Consider the following 15,452-nt stretch of genomic DNA (forward strand, 5'->3'; position numbering starts at 1 on the left):
GAAATAAGAAGGGAAATGATAGGAATGACCTTATAAGGGAATACAATTTGGATTGGACGTCGCGTGAGAAGGAAAGGATCGTTCGAGGCAAAATCGAAGAAATGTCGGAGGGAGATGGAGAGGGGAAATGATCCATCCAGCTGACGGATTCACATTAAGCTTGGAGGGAACACGCGTGTTCCCTTCAGGACATTTTTGTGAAAATCAGAAAGAAGGAACGGTGAAAGAGACCACGACTTAACCTGCCGGATGAGCAGAAAGATAGCAAATATGGCGAAAGAAACTTTACAAGCGATTGAGGATTACCCAAACAGAAATAGGATGGCAGTGGTGCCATCCCGCTTAGTCAGACGTGCGAGTGTACTGCTTGATTGTGCAAAAGATGGAGAACACGAAACGTATTCCAGATTATAATATTTACTCGACTCTTTGCAAATTAAGGAGGTGAGATGACTGCAAACATTGGTGCGCTCGGCACGGATTTCTCAATCCAGGGCTCTTCTCAATACTGATTGCCGTTAGAACGACATGCGAGGTACGTTCAATGAATAATAACGGGAATTTGAGAAAGAATTTTATTTGCTCGTCCATATCAATGTTATATTATAATATCAACACGTTGCGCTTCATTTCCAATCCTCAAAAAAACACTTCTCCAAACTGGAAACCGTCTTTGGAATATCTTCTACCCTTCTCTCAGTGATGCGTTTTTTTCATCTCATTCTGTATCCTTAGTATACAAAGACGACGGCCCTTTCTCAGGTTCTCTTCATTATTAGGAAGAGAATCCATTCTCAAGGGATTCGCCATGTCTGGCGCACTCATACAATGCAGGCTGTGACATCATTACTGCAGTGCTGTCTGTTTTCGGCCAATCAAATTCACGAACGACATGCAGTGTAAATTAGCAGGTGCACTACATCGCGGTGGTACCGTAGCCACGAGTTGTTTCGACCCGATTACACGAGTTCTTTTCTTCTTATTGCTTCTAGAAAACGGCGTCGAACTTGTAAGTAGCATGTACTCTTTATTGATTGTTTGACCTCGTGGTTCAAGAACTCATAGTATATGTACTATGCGAAATTAGAAAAATTGACATTACTTTTTTAACACACCACGTATCACGAGGCAACGTCTGGAGCATTGGAACGTGTCATTTCGCATTCCTTTTATTTTCTCTGTTGTGACCAAGATATTGAGGAACTCAATGAAGGCGAGAGGAAGGAAAGAGGATGAGGAGATGACGAGAGAAGGATGGGGTCGGAGGAGAAGGCGTAGGGATACATCATCATTCCCTTGAGACCCAACCGTGGTCGGCGCAGACGCATCCGCGCTGTAAAAGAAACACCTGGTGATGGCCTCGCCACTCGGTCGAAACGGTAATAAAAGATAAATGGTCATATTGAGGAATAATATCTCAAGTATTTTAATTACTGGCGACGTGCATCCGATCATTATAGCAAGGACGAGGCTTCCGGTTGGCATTTCGAAATTGAATAATACATTGCGAGCGGCAATTTGCAATGAAATTACCGTTGGCCAGTGGAGGGAGGTTTTCAGTTGGCCAGGGGTGGAGTTGGTTGGCGCATTCTAACTGGTAATTCAGGGGCCCGGTATGAGAAATTCAATAGAGTTAACACATTTCAAAATGGAAAATCTCCTATTATCTACAATAATTAAATCCTGTTGGCGCGGACGCGGGAGACATGCAATTGCGTATTGGCCGCAGATTTATAGCGATAACCGTATTGATCAATCTTCCATGAATTACGATTACTGCAAATCCACTAATTATTTGATTGACTCCATTCGACTTGACTCTTTCTTACGCCGGTCATCCTAATTGTTTTCGCACCCTCATCTCTGTTTCATGTCGCATCGACTGTTTCCACATTTCCTGTGTCCCCATTCGAAGAGTGCACTTATGCTTTTATTTCATTCAAGATGACATGAAGGTCTTTCATCTTTCTATCCTTCCGAAATATCTGCATGGATTCGTTGCGTTTTTTCCTTGCTTCCTTCTGGCCATTCCCTACTAGTGTTTATTTGGATTTTTTCCTATACTTGTTCAGTTACTAGTGTTAAGATTTCCCATGTTTTTCTCTGCGATTTTCAATGCTTGCGAATCCTCTTTAATTTATTCTATGTGTCGTTGATCATCTTGGCCTTCCTTCCATTGATTATCTCAAATAGTCTTGATTCTGCGGATGTATCCATCGGATTTCAAGCCTCTTGCGGCATCAATCTGTTCTGAAAAGAACATCTCCACCATGCTACAATGATTCCGGTGTCCTTCTCCTCTTCATTCCGATTGCGTTTTCTTGCGCAGTCAGACGGTAGAAGTCGTAGGGTCGGTCGGGCTTCTCATCTCCGATCCAATAACAATCAAATGTATTGGCATATGGAAGTAATTAGCAAATCGAATGCTTGGAAGAATAAAATACCCTTGGCATGGGTCATAAATAGTTCAATGACGCCGATAAAGGGAGGATCAAGCGCTCCCCTAAAAGTAGAATCAACCCAGACTGGCTTCTCAAGGATCATCTTGTGTCAGATTAAATCGAAGGAGAAGAACACCTCAGATGATCAGAACAAGGAAAGCGAATATTTTTTATCGCCCATGAATTTAAAAACATATGTCTATCGATGATGTGGAAGCACTCGTATTTGCTATTTCATTTCTCTGTTCTAATTTGCCATCCAAGATTTATATTTCTTTCGCAAGCACTTCGACATCATCGCCATAAATAAATACATGCATGTAATTAAATGTGGGTACCAGTAGTCCAGGACGTAGAGCGTTAGAGTACTGTCAGGAAACCCCGGGTTCTACTCCCGGGCAAGCTTCTCTGGGCACCCGTTACTCCACTCAGTGATATTTCAGGTGCCAGATCTTCCTGGGAAACCATAACCGGCACGGGGAAATGAACTGGAACCCTCTAATTACCGTGCTAGTAATATGTGAATTTCACCACACGCCATAAAGGGATTAGTATTGGGTGAACTTTACCATCACCTACCTAAGTGACCTTAGGGTTAATTACTGTATTTATGGTTTATATGTTTATATAAAAAAATGCATGAACATATTTATATATTGATTTCCACATTTTTCGGGCTGCGTCCGCGTATGTCGTTTAAAAGTACAACAGTTTCGCCAGCTATCCTGCTGGCGTCCTCAGGTCAAGGATGAAAAGAAGCTTGTTGTCCCGTCTTATATAGGAAAAATCCGGCGCCAATACCGGGAAAGGATGGATATCCACTCCACAGTGCGTGGAAACGAATAATCCCGCGCAAATATGAGGACGTTCCCTGATTGGCCAAGAAATTTCCCGGTATTGGCGCCGGATTTTTCCTATATAAGACGGGACAACAAGCTTCTTTTCATCCTTGACCTGAGGACGCCAGCAGGATAGCTGGCGAAACTGTTGTACTTTTAAACGACATACGCGGACGCAGCCCGAAAAATGTGGAAATCACCTACTCATCGCCGCGGAAACCTTCGAACGAATATTTATATATTTCTATATAATATATACAATATATAGTGTATATATATAATATATAGTATATATATATATATATATATATATAATAGTTCTCTGGATCATCAACAAAAGGATAGAGAGTAGGGCAAATGATTACTTAGGGGATGATCAGTTTGGGTTTAGGAAGGGGAGAGGTGCGCGTGATGTCATTGCAGTAATGAGATTATTGATCGAGAGGAATATAGAACACAACCAGGAGGTATTTGCCTGTTTCGTAGATTTCGTAAAAGCGTTTGATAGAGTGAACTGGGAAAAACTAATGAGTATATTGCAGAAAAAAGGGATAGATTGGAGGGAAAGGAGGCTAATCCGCAACCTGTACATGTCTTAGACTGCTCAGGTGCGGGTGAGGAACGGGGAGTCCGGATGGGTAGTGTTAGGAAGAGGTGTAAGGCAGGGTTGCCCATTATCACCGTTGCTGTTCAACCTGTATGCAGAGGAAATGATTAAATAGGCAAGGGAAGAACAGGAGGTAGGAATGAAAGTGGGCGGGGAATTCGTAAAATCAGTTAGGTTCGCTGATGACCAAGATTTAGTTTGTCAGTCAGCCAAGGGGTGCAATCATTGCTTAGTGAATTGGAAATTCAGTGCGACAGGTATGGGATGAGAATCAATATTAATAAAACAAGGGTTATGCGATTTCATATAAAGAAAAAGCCTAAGCTTAACATGAAAATAGGAGGACAAAAACTAGAGCAGGTAGAACAGTTAACGTATCTTGGAAGTGTTTTGGACCAACACGGTCAAAGTAGTAGGGACGTAAGGAGAAGAATTGCGCTAGGCAAAGAGGCCTTCACAAGGAGGATGGAGTTGATGACAGGGACGTTGAGTAAGGGTGTTAAGAAAAGACTCGTGAAAACTTTGATATGGAGCGTAGTTATGTAAATGTATGAACTTATGTGAAAATGCAATAAATGTATGGAAACGTGGTCATTGAAGCAGGGGGATAGACGTATGTATATGTATGTGTATATATATATTAGTACTCATTGTTAATTATTTTCGACTTCAATTTGATGGAATAACGATATATTTTGAAAAATTTAACTAATAATCATTTTAAATTACTGATAACAATAAAAACTTGCATAGCAACTACAAGCGTATGAAAATATTCGTCAGTTCTTACAATAGAGGGATTCAGATAACCCACCGATATTCTTTCTTTATCTTAAAAAATTACAACGTTAACTACAATAAATTTAAACAAAGACGATGTTCCTGAAGTCGTCCACGTGACTGAAAACGCTTGAAGTCACATGACCAACGAATTCGGTGTATCGGGCGCCATCTTGAACAAGGCCTCCAGCTTTGCTCCGCGTTTTATTCGATCATTTTCTGTGATATTTCAGAAATGCCGCTGTTTGTGTGCATGCCTTTTTTCGCCGGCCCCCCTCCCAGCATTAGTTCGCTCTAGACACAGTGGGCGCTAGGGCACCGCCGAAACATACATACCTGTCTGAAGTCATCCGATTCGGCGGAAGTGAAAGGAGTGGTCCAGGAAGTACGTCACCTTCTGACCTCACTCATAAGACTTCGAAAATTTCGAGAATTTAAGACCTGGCGCGCGAGGAGAGTCATATTTCAAAAGCGGGTCTTGTTTTTCCGGCAGCTCTCATTAAGACGGTCTGCGAGATGCAGGGCATTTTGAAATACAACGTTGATGCTCGCAATCGGAAGAGCCGGACCGAAATTATTTTAGTCCGGATTTGTAATCGGCCCACGATTCTATCGATCTCTGTAGTTTCTAGATCTTTTTCTCGAGCACCTAACACCATGCCTTTAAGATTAAGTTTGATTCCAAAATGGAGTACGTATTCTCACCGAGGCATATTTTTGAGAGATTCTTTTTCCAACGCCAATATTTTTTTATTGAGGACAAAAAATAAAAATTGCGATACTTTAGAGAGAGGACGGAGTAGATGTCACACGCCTTAAATGAAAATGAAATGGAAATACTGGTTACAACTTCCATTCCTGCTAGGGGAATGAACCGAAAGATGAGAGAAAGACGAAGATGTCACCAGAAGTGGGTTCAGCACGTTCTTAAGAGGAAATTAAAGCCGGAAAAGGGAAACGCCGAATGGCTTTTACATTCAGCGGTGGTGAGAATCTTGGAAATTAGAATTACACTCAAAAAAGTCCTGCGCAGGGATGATGTTTTGGAAAAAGAGCAATTCCCTCCAGAACGCCTACTGCACTGGGAACGCCCAAATGGAATGTGTTGTGGACTCGATTAAGGCCTTGAAGGCGTTACCCTTACTCACGATCTCTCCTGGGTAAAACACATACTAGAGGGAATATGTGGACAAGCTAACAAAGGAACTGCGATTTATTGGAAGAGTACTGGATAAATGTGATGAAAAGGTCAAAGAGAAATGATATCTTTCGCTGGTTAAGACTCAATTGTCGAATATGCTATAAGTACATATAGGGATCCTCAGTGAAGTTGGATTGATTGACGAATTGGATCGCATCCAACGTATAGGAGCTAGATTTGTAAGAAGTCGTTATGATAAACTAAGTACCGAATTCAAAATATTATTAGAGTACATAGGCTGGGAATCACTTAATGAAGCGAAGGTTAAATTACAGATTGAATATCTGATGGATAAGAATTGGAAGGGCGTCTCTTTAGGCAGTGATGATGTTGAAAATGTATTATTACCATCCCCATCGTACTACGGTAGGAGATAATCATTTCAATATTATAATAGGAGAGGGATTAAATGTAGAACAGATAGATTGGAGATATCATTTTTCCACGAACAATAAGGGATCAGAATAACACTGTCCGACCACGGTAAAGTTCAAATAATATTGGGTCAAAAGTAGTCTGGTGTGTATTCACCCCCTGCCACACACCCTTGCAGTGGCTTACACGGTACATAAATTACTAAATGTTTTTTAGGAATGGTGGAATCATGCAGATAACAAGTGCGAAAAATTTTCCTCGACCGGCACTGGGACCACGAGCTCGGCGGACCGATGCTCTAAGCCATGAAGCTACCATCCAATTAGGTTTCATCCGACCAAAGTGCCGACTGACCCTTACCGGGGTGCACAGCTGATTTCAGACTCGTACGGAGCGCCGAAATGTTTGAACCCCCGTTTGAGTGACCTTTTTTGCGAGTCTTCGAGGCTAAAATGTTTATTCCCGATGCTGCTATGTAGACATCGCGTCGCCGCTGGGCCGGCCGGCCTATTCGCGGTGCCCACTGCATCGACCCAGCGGAATGCTGAGGTGGCGGTCAGAGGTCAGAACGCAACTATTATCCCAATGATTTCCACACGTTCGGGCAAGTGTCCTTACCGAGCGACTCCACTTGTTCAACTCGGAGACCTCCAGTCACTAGTCCAATCCACTGGTCAGACAATACTCAACATAAAATAACCAACGCATGCGTATTGTTACGTAAGTGTATTGTTACGCATGCGAATTGTTACATATGCGTGGAATACGTAACAATACGGCGTGATGAAAACCTCGCGTTCCCCATCCCGCATTTTCCGCTCCACATAGCCCTTTTGCCCACAGGCCCGTGTTCCACTACCCTCACCGCCTCCCCCCCCCGCCCCCCGGCCAGAAATGACGCGATCCTTGGCCCAGCCTCATCTCACGCACCCCCGCCCCGCGGAGGCCGAAAGCCCTCCGTCCCCCCCCCCCCCCCCCCCATCCAGCTCCCCTCCTCCGAATTTCAGCTTATTTGTCAGCGGAACATCGTCCCAACGTGACCTCTTCTTTTATATTTTCCGCCCTTCGCTTCGCTTTATTCCCTTGTTTTTCCTTTTTTCATCGCGTCAAGAGGAAGCGAGGCAAACACGGAGTCAGTCGCTTCCACACTCAAGACCTCATCATACGAGGGTGGTCTGAAAGGTTCTCGGAATAACCACCAGATGTTAGCGCTATCACAAGTTCCCCGTGTAGTAATAGGTAACTCTTTGTAAGTAAATCTGTAACGCGTCAGTGCTCTGGAAGGAGATCTGTGGTGCAGACGCCTCCATGTTGTTGTCCCCATTTATTGATTTATTTTAGAAATGTTAAGCACCCTGCAAGCCACCGCTAGGGTTCTTGGTGCGGGATGAATACACCAGACTAATATTTACCCGAATATTTGTGAAACAATTGTTACTCGAGCAGCGTTTACATACTTCGTAAAGAAAGGCAGGAAATAGAAGGAGCTTCGCGCCGACTTTCAGAACACTGACATTGACAGGTGACTCCGCTCCTTCATATTCAACCGCTGCCGAATTGACAATGGGGTTGGAGTTTGATCGGGTCCCCTTAAATGATGATCCACGCGAGGGTCGGCCAAAATACACCAGAAATGATTGCAAAATGGAATTGGAATATCGCCAAATGACAATGCGAGAAATGGCTAATGCTCTGAGATGGTACATGAACGGGCAGATCACATTTTAACAGTGAAATTACATTGATAAAATTATTTGCATGGCCACGACTATGGCGCAGATTCGTCCTACCCTGATGTGTGCCCAACGTGTATTTCTCAATTGAGAGAAGGAAGAATCATTCCTTGCTTCTCTTTCTTGAAGAAGGTGGTTTTTATTCGATAGTGCTAACTCGATATGCATTATTATTCACACCCATGAAACTTTCACATAAGCTTTGTGTGTATATATATATATATATATATATATATATATATATATATATATATATATATATATATATACACCGAACTTAGTTATTATTCAGGTATACATGCCACCGAGCAACCATAAGGAAGAAGAGGTCAATAAGATATACGATCAGTTAGAGGACATAATCGCGTGTGTTCCTGAAGGGAAACATTTGATAGTGATGGGCGATTGTAATGCGACGGTATGCGAAGGAAGAGATGGTGACGAGGTCGGGGACTACGGTTTAGGCACGAGGAATGACCGCGGGGAGAAAGCAGTTGCGTTCTGCTGGAGACGGGCTAGTCATCACCTACGCTTCTTCCTACCTCTTCATTTAATACTATGGCAACCCCTCGTTGGCTCTCGTCCCCGCCGCTGTATATTATTCTATACTTATCACTCCATTAATCCCCACTATCCTTCTATCTCACCTCGCATAGGCCTAAAATATCGATATTTCCCCTTTCCATCTCGCGCTTAACATTCTCCAATTTCCCTGTCCTCATCATTGTCCTAACATTCCACGTTCTTATTCTAACTAAGGTGGTCTTCTTCTCCTGCGTCTTCTGTCCTGCTGCTGCTGGTTTCACCCTGTAAGTGTGTCGTGGGATGACGACCGCGGAAGCCTTGTTTTCCAAGATTATTCGGGTCTCCCACCGGGTCAACGTTCGTAGGGTATTTGGCCGCCTTATATAGTTTGGTCGGGAGTTCAGGTCACGTCTGATTGGTCGGACGCTTTCCGCCTCTTGTTTTCCTTGATGTTCCTCAAAATGGGTTTCCACGCGTTACTGAGGGAGTATCCGCTGTCTAGGTTAATGGATTTGTTTTCGAGCCGGATCGCTATTGCTTCCTTGGTTAATCTTTCCCAAAATTTCTCTTCTCGGCAAAGGACCCTTGTCTCCTCCCACCGAATGCTATGGTCGGAGATGATGCTGTGCTCTGCGATGGCCGACTTCTCAGGTTGGCACAGTCTTAGATGTCTCCGGTGTTCTTTTGGCCTTGTAGCAATGGTCCTTCCGGTCTCTCCCACGTAGACTTGGCCGCACTCGCAGGGTATTCGGTATACTCCAGGGGTCATGAGGCCACAGGGGTCCTTTGCCCTTACTAATTCGTCCCTGAGTTTGTTACAGGGACGGAAGTAGGTGTCGATGTTGTACCTCTTTAGTATTCTCGTGACCTTGCCCGAGACCGTGGAGACAAAGGGTAGACCCGCCCTTGCCAGTGGTTTTGGTTCGGCTTCCTTCGGTGTGGAGGCCCGAGCCTTGACGGTCCTTTTAAGCGCCAAGGCGATTTCTCTCTCGCTGTAGCCATTTTGCCTGAAAGTCTTCTTAAGGTGCAGCAGCTCCTTGTGAAGACTTTCTGTGTCAGATATTGCTCTTGCTCGGTGTATAAGCGTTGATAGAACCGCCATTCTCTGGGAGGGGTGATGGTGAATTCTTCCGTTGAGGTAAAGGTCTGTGTGCGTCGGTTTGCGGTAGACGCTGTGTCCCAATGACCCGTCTGCTTTCCGGTGGATGAGTATATCGAGAAATGGAAGGCTATTGTTGACCTCCATCTCCATGGTGAACTGTATATTTGGGTGCAGGCTATTCATGTGCTCCAGGAACTGCTTGAGGGCCTCCGATCCATGCGGCCAGATGATAAATGTGTCATCCACGTACCGGAAGAAACATTTAGGTTTGAGAGGGGCTGATATTAGGGCCTTTTTTTCGAAATCTTCCATGAAGAAGTTGGCGATCACAGGAGACAGGGGAGATCCCATTGTCACCCCATCGGTCTGCTCGAAGAACTCGCCATCGTATTTGAAGTACGTGGAAGTCAGTGCGTGGTGAAAGAGATTCACCGTGTAACGATCAAACATGGCTTCCAGTAGTCTGAGAGTGTCTTTGAGAGGCACGCGAGTGAATAACGACACCACATCGAGGCTGATCATGAGGTCTCCTTCTTCGAGGCGAAATTCAGCCAAAGTTTTAACGAAGTTCACTGAGTTCTTGGTGTGGTGTTCACACAGTCCGACGTGAGGTGACAGGATTCCGGTGAGGTATTTGGCCAAATTGTATGTGGGTGACCCAATGGCACTCACGATGGGTCTCAGGGGCACGCCGTCTTTATGAATCTTGGGTAATCCATAGAGTCTAGGAGGAGCAGGTGCTGGAGGAGACAGTTTTCTGGCCGCATCTGTGGGAAGGCCTGTCTTCTTGATCAAAGCGATCGTTTTCCTAGTGATGGAGTCAGTAGGATCTCTGGTGAGTTTCTGGTACGCTTGGTCCCGTAGGGTGTCCTGCATCTTATGGCGGTAGTCCTCGGTGGTCATCAGTACCGTAGCGTTGCCTTTGTCCGCTGGTAGAACCGTGACGGCCTTGTTGTTACGTAGTGCACGGACGGCAGCCTTTTCTTCTCTCGTGGTGTTGGGCTTTGGTGGAACGGCCCTCTTTAGGACCAAGTCGATCTCTGCCCTCACTTCCTCAGCCAGGTCCCCGGGTAGCTTTTTGACGGCAGGTTCTATTCCGGCTACGAAGTCACTGAGTGGTACGATACTGGGAGCTGGAGCGAAGTTGAGTCCTTTCGACAGGACCGACATCGTAAGTCCATCAAGCTTCTCTTTCGTCAGGTTGATCACCAACCTTTTTGGGTCCAGCGGCGAGATCACCGATTTTTTAGTAGGAAGACTGCTGAACTTCTTTTTCTGCCTTTCGGTGTCTTTGTGGAGCAGTAACTCCCCGCTGGCTGTTGTGGCGCGGTCGATGTACTCCCAGTCCGAAGGGGAGAGCGTGGTTGCCAAGCGTAAGTGAAGCGTCATCAACTTCCTTGCGCACTGGTCTAGGTGTTTCCTCTTGTCATGGATGCGTTCGCGGACTAAAGCCAGGCTTGCCCGCTTCAGGATTCGCTTTACAGCCGGTGTGTTGATTGACGACCGGACTGCGGCGAAAGTAGGGATGGCCTCTTCGTCACGACATCGCAGGAGAAAGGTGAGAGAACTTAGGAGTCTCGCCTTCTCCTTACGCAAAGCTTCCAGTTTCCGGATGCTGTGGTGAATTTCCTCCCCGTAGAGGTTTGTGAAGAATGATCTGGTACTTTCCCGGCGAATAATGTTTTCCAAGATTATTCGGGTCTCCCACCGGGTCCACGTTCGTAGGTTTGCCGACGTTTCGATGGCCGAGTCGTCCATCGTCTTCAGGGCATGTCGGTACTCAGGTATTTGGCCGCCTTATATAGTTTGGTCGGGAGTTCGGGTCCCGTCTGATTGGTCGGACGCTTTCCGCCTCTTGTTTTCCTTGATGTTCCTCAAAATGGGTTTCCACGCGTTACTGAGGGAGTATCCGCTGTCTCGGTTAATGGATTTGTTTTCGAGCCGGATCGCTATTGCTTCCTTGGTTAATCTTTCCCAAAATTTCTCTTCTCGGCAAAGGACCCTTGTCTCCACCCACCGAATGCTATGGTCGGAGATTCCGTCCTTGTAACAAACTCAGGGACGAATTAGTAAGGGCAAAGGACCCCTGTGGCCTCATGACCCCTGGAGTATACCGAATACCCTGCGAGTGCGGCCAAGTCTACGTGGGAGAGACCGGAAGGACCATTGCTACAAGGCCAAAAGAACACCGGAGACATTTCAGACTGTGCCAACCTGAGAAGTCGGCCATCGCAGAGCACAGCAACATCTCCGACCATAGCATTCGGTGGGAGGAGACAAGGGTCCTTTGCCGAGAAGAGAAATTTTGGGAAAGATTAACCAAGGAAGCAATAGCGATCCGGCTCGAAAACAAATCCATTAACCGAGACAGCGGATACTCCCTCAGTAACGCGTGGAAACCCATTTTGAGGAACATCAAGGAAAACAAGAGGCGGAAAGCGTCCGACCAATCAGACGGGACCTGAACTCCCGACCAAACTATATAAGGCGGCCAAATACCTGAGTACCGACATGCCCTGAAGACGATGGACGACTCGGCCATCGAAACGTCGGCAAACCTACGAACGTGGACCCGGTGGGAGACCCGAATAATCTTGGAAAACATTATTCGCCGGGAAAGTACCAGATCATTCTCCGCGGAAGCCTTGCCTCCCCCACTGCCGGGCACGACACACGGCCGATTGGGCCGAGCCCCGTGGTTGCCAGGACTCAAAATATCTCTATAGTCTATCATATTAATCTTGGGAGTGATAATTGAGGTGGTTTCCCGTTGCCTTCCTCAATAGTGTTTTTAACGTGACACCATCACTTACTGGCCGCCCCACTGGGGTCAGACGCCATTGCAGCCGCCTCACTGAGGAACAGACGCTGCGTGGACTACCTTTCGTCTGGCTCCTAACCTTCGACCTATCTGGCATGGGTGACCCTACCAGGAGCAATTATTATTACTCCCGCCAGCACAGCTCTAGGGGTTATCGGAACGTACAAGCTCTTCCACCACATCAAGGTTCTAGTCCGGGGAGGGATATACCAGGGTCATCCGGAAAGTAGTACCCGTTCGTGCCGCATGAAGTGCTGACGACGCGAGTAGCCGCTGGACGAGGTCAGATAGCTTCAGTGGCTTGTCTGCCTTCTCTGAGCCAAGTTGCGTGACGCTAGCATTGCCTGTGTTGTTTCTGTGATTGTTTACAATGTTTAAAAAAATTGAGAACGCCGCCAGTTGTGAAGTGAGGGCAGTGATTAAATTCCTCAATGCAAGAAACGTTCGCCCATGTGATATTCATCGCCAATTAAAGGAGGTGTATGGAGACAATGTAATGGACGAGTCGTCTGTTCGGCGGTGGTGTCGCAACTTCAACATGGGGAGGGGGAACACACACGACGATGAGCGTTCGGGGAGACCGTCTGTCATTACAGACCAACTGGTGAGCTCAGTTGACGAATTCGTGAGGAACGATCGGCGCGTCACAATTGATGACATCTGTGAGCATTTTCCCAATGTTTCTCGAACAATTGTTCATGAAATTGTTAAACACCATCTGCATTATGCAAAAATTTGTGCAAGATGGGTCCCTCGCGTATCTCAATGAGCTGGCGGCGAAGGACTATGCAGCAGGAATACAGAAACTTGTCACACGTTATGACAAATGCCTTAATTTGCTTGGAGATTATGTTGAGAAGTAGTTTAAAGTATCCTCTTTCAAATAAAATTTTTTATGTTTGTTAATATTTACTTTTGTGTCTTTATTTCACGAACGGGTACTACTTTCCGGATGACCCTCGTATATATATGTATATATAAATAAATATATATATATATATATATATATATATATGTATAATTCCAGATTCAACCCGTGAAGATATCTGAAACATATGATCAAGTATTCACAAAAGTGTTCCATCAGCCGTTGTCCAATCAGAGGGAACTCAATGATCATTATGAATTGTATAAATCATAAAAATATCCAAGAAACGCCAATTTTTTTTGGTACCCTTCACGTTTACCTAATGATTGATAAAGGCAATTTTTGTCGAAAAACATTCTTTACAGATGAAGGTCTTTGAATAAAAAAAGAGAGGTTCTGCTATCCTCGGGCAAAGAGCATTCTGGCCCGTCGAGAAAATAATTGCGCCACCCCTGGGCTAGACAGACGCCAACGTTGAGAATAGTCGCCGACCATTCACCCCTCTCGTCCACGCCCGCACGCTGGGTCAATATGCCAATCCCCCCCCCACCCGGGGGATGGCTCCAAACCGTCGTCCACCTCTCTTTCTGCGGGTCGAGGTGGGCTCCCGAGAGAGGGGGGGGCGGGATTGCTGGGGGGGAGGGGGGGATTAAAACAAAAGACATGCGAGTATCGCACACTCATCCCGGAATCACTCCGGGGGAGGCCTCCGGAGAGCTGCGATTTTTATTTAACCCGAGGACCCGTGCTCCCTCGCCTCCCCCTGTCGCTGCCTGCCTGCGAGTGTTGATACCTTCCCCTCCGGGAGCACGACCCGCCCCCGCCCCCTTGCCTTCCCTCCTCCCGCCGCCCTCTCCCGAGCGCCCGGGAAACACCGACGCCGATTCCACCGCGGACGTGGAATGGAAAGAGAAGAGAAAGATGGTCCCGTTATAATTCCAAATGGAGGAGAAACCAACGTAAGAAACATCCACTCCCGATTGCGTATTCAAAAGGAATGACCATATACGGAGTAGTTTCTACCGAGTCTCGTTGGACCAAACGTCTTCTTGTGATATTAATCATCACCAATCGAGTGTCCTCGATCGTGAGATTGATTCGCCTTCGCTCTCCACTTCCGCTCTTCGCTCCCCCCCCCCTAATTGCTTGATTGTTTCAGATATGTGGAGCAGTCGTCGCGAACATGCAGTCTCCCGATGCATCCGATGAAGGCATCCTTCATCTTTCACTGCACATTCCCCTTCCGCTCTTCCCTAGAAATCCCTCGTTGCGTGGTTACTCCGCACGCCGCTCGTCTCATCGGCGTCTTTCCCTCTCAGCTGCCTCATTCACGCCGCTCTCAATCATTCCCCTCCTCATTCTTAAATCGATTGCATCTCAGAGGGAAGCGTCTCTATAAAACCTCTTTGGACATTCGATTTATAATGAAATTTAACACGTTTTCTTCTACAAATAAAACTGGAAAAATACTAACTGTTTACTATATGCATGTAGTGGTAAGAGGCGTCATTTTGTGTAGTTCCTACTTGATAATCGGTGAAGATAATACTTAGGGACTCTTCCTTAAGTACCGCCAGTAGTTTACCAAGAATCTGGTATATCCGAAAACTCACATAGCTCGGGTGAAGCCAAGGGTGCCCTGAGGCCTCACCGGGAATCGAACCCGGATCCATTCGATTAGCCCGACGCTCTAGGCTGCTGCGTCCTCCGCTGAATGCCGCCTTTTCCATGAAAACCACGTTTATTTCTATTTAATTGGTTGGGGAGTCTTCGAGAGTTTTTCCATGGCGTAAGCGTGTTCATGAGATGACATTTATTGCGCGGAATATAGCGCGAATTCTTCAGCACATTAAAGCACGCTTTGCTTCCGAGAATTATATCCAATTCTAATTACATCGGGACCATTCGAATGAAGAGTGGATTTTTAAATGATGCCCCGCTATGATAATTCAGGAGACGCCCGGGCTGCGTGGTTTATCTGGTAGCTTGGTGGCAACAGATGTCACAGGGAAAGGAACTGTGCCCCCTTATTACCCTGAAGGGTGAATTTCAAATGTCTTTGCGCTTATGCTAGCATTGGATAGGGGTTTAAGTCAACCTATCGACCCACCCCTGGGTTGATAACTGTGGTAAAGCCACGGGCATATTATTAGCTACGAA

General features: G+C 46.0%; 1 protein-coding gene across 1 annotated transcript in view; it reads left to right on the forward strand.

Moving 5' to 3' along the window:
- The window catches only part of LOC139695696 (scavenger receptor class B member 1-like), a 123,432-nt gene that overhangs the window by 69,976 nt on the left and 38,004 nt on the right, over positions 1–15,452 (forward strand). The window lies entirely within an intron of this gene.

The sequence above is a fragment of the Hetaerina americana genome, unplaced genomic scaffold, assembly GCF_022747635.1.
Source record: "Hetaerina americana unplaced genomic scaffold, ioHetAmer1.1.p SCAF_62, whole genome shotgun sequence".
In the NCBI taxonomy this organism is placed as follows: Eukaryota; Metazoa; Arthropoda; class Insecta; order Odonata; family Calopterygidae; genus Hetaerina; species Hetaerina americana.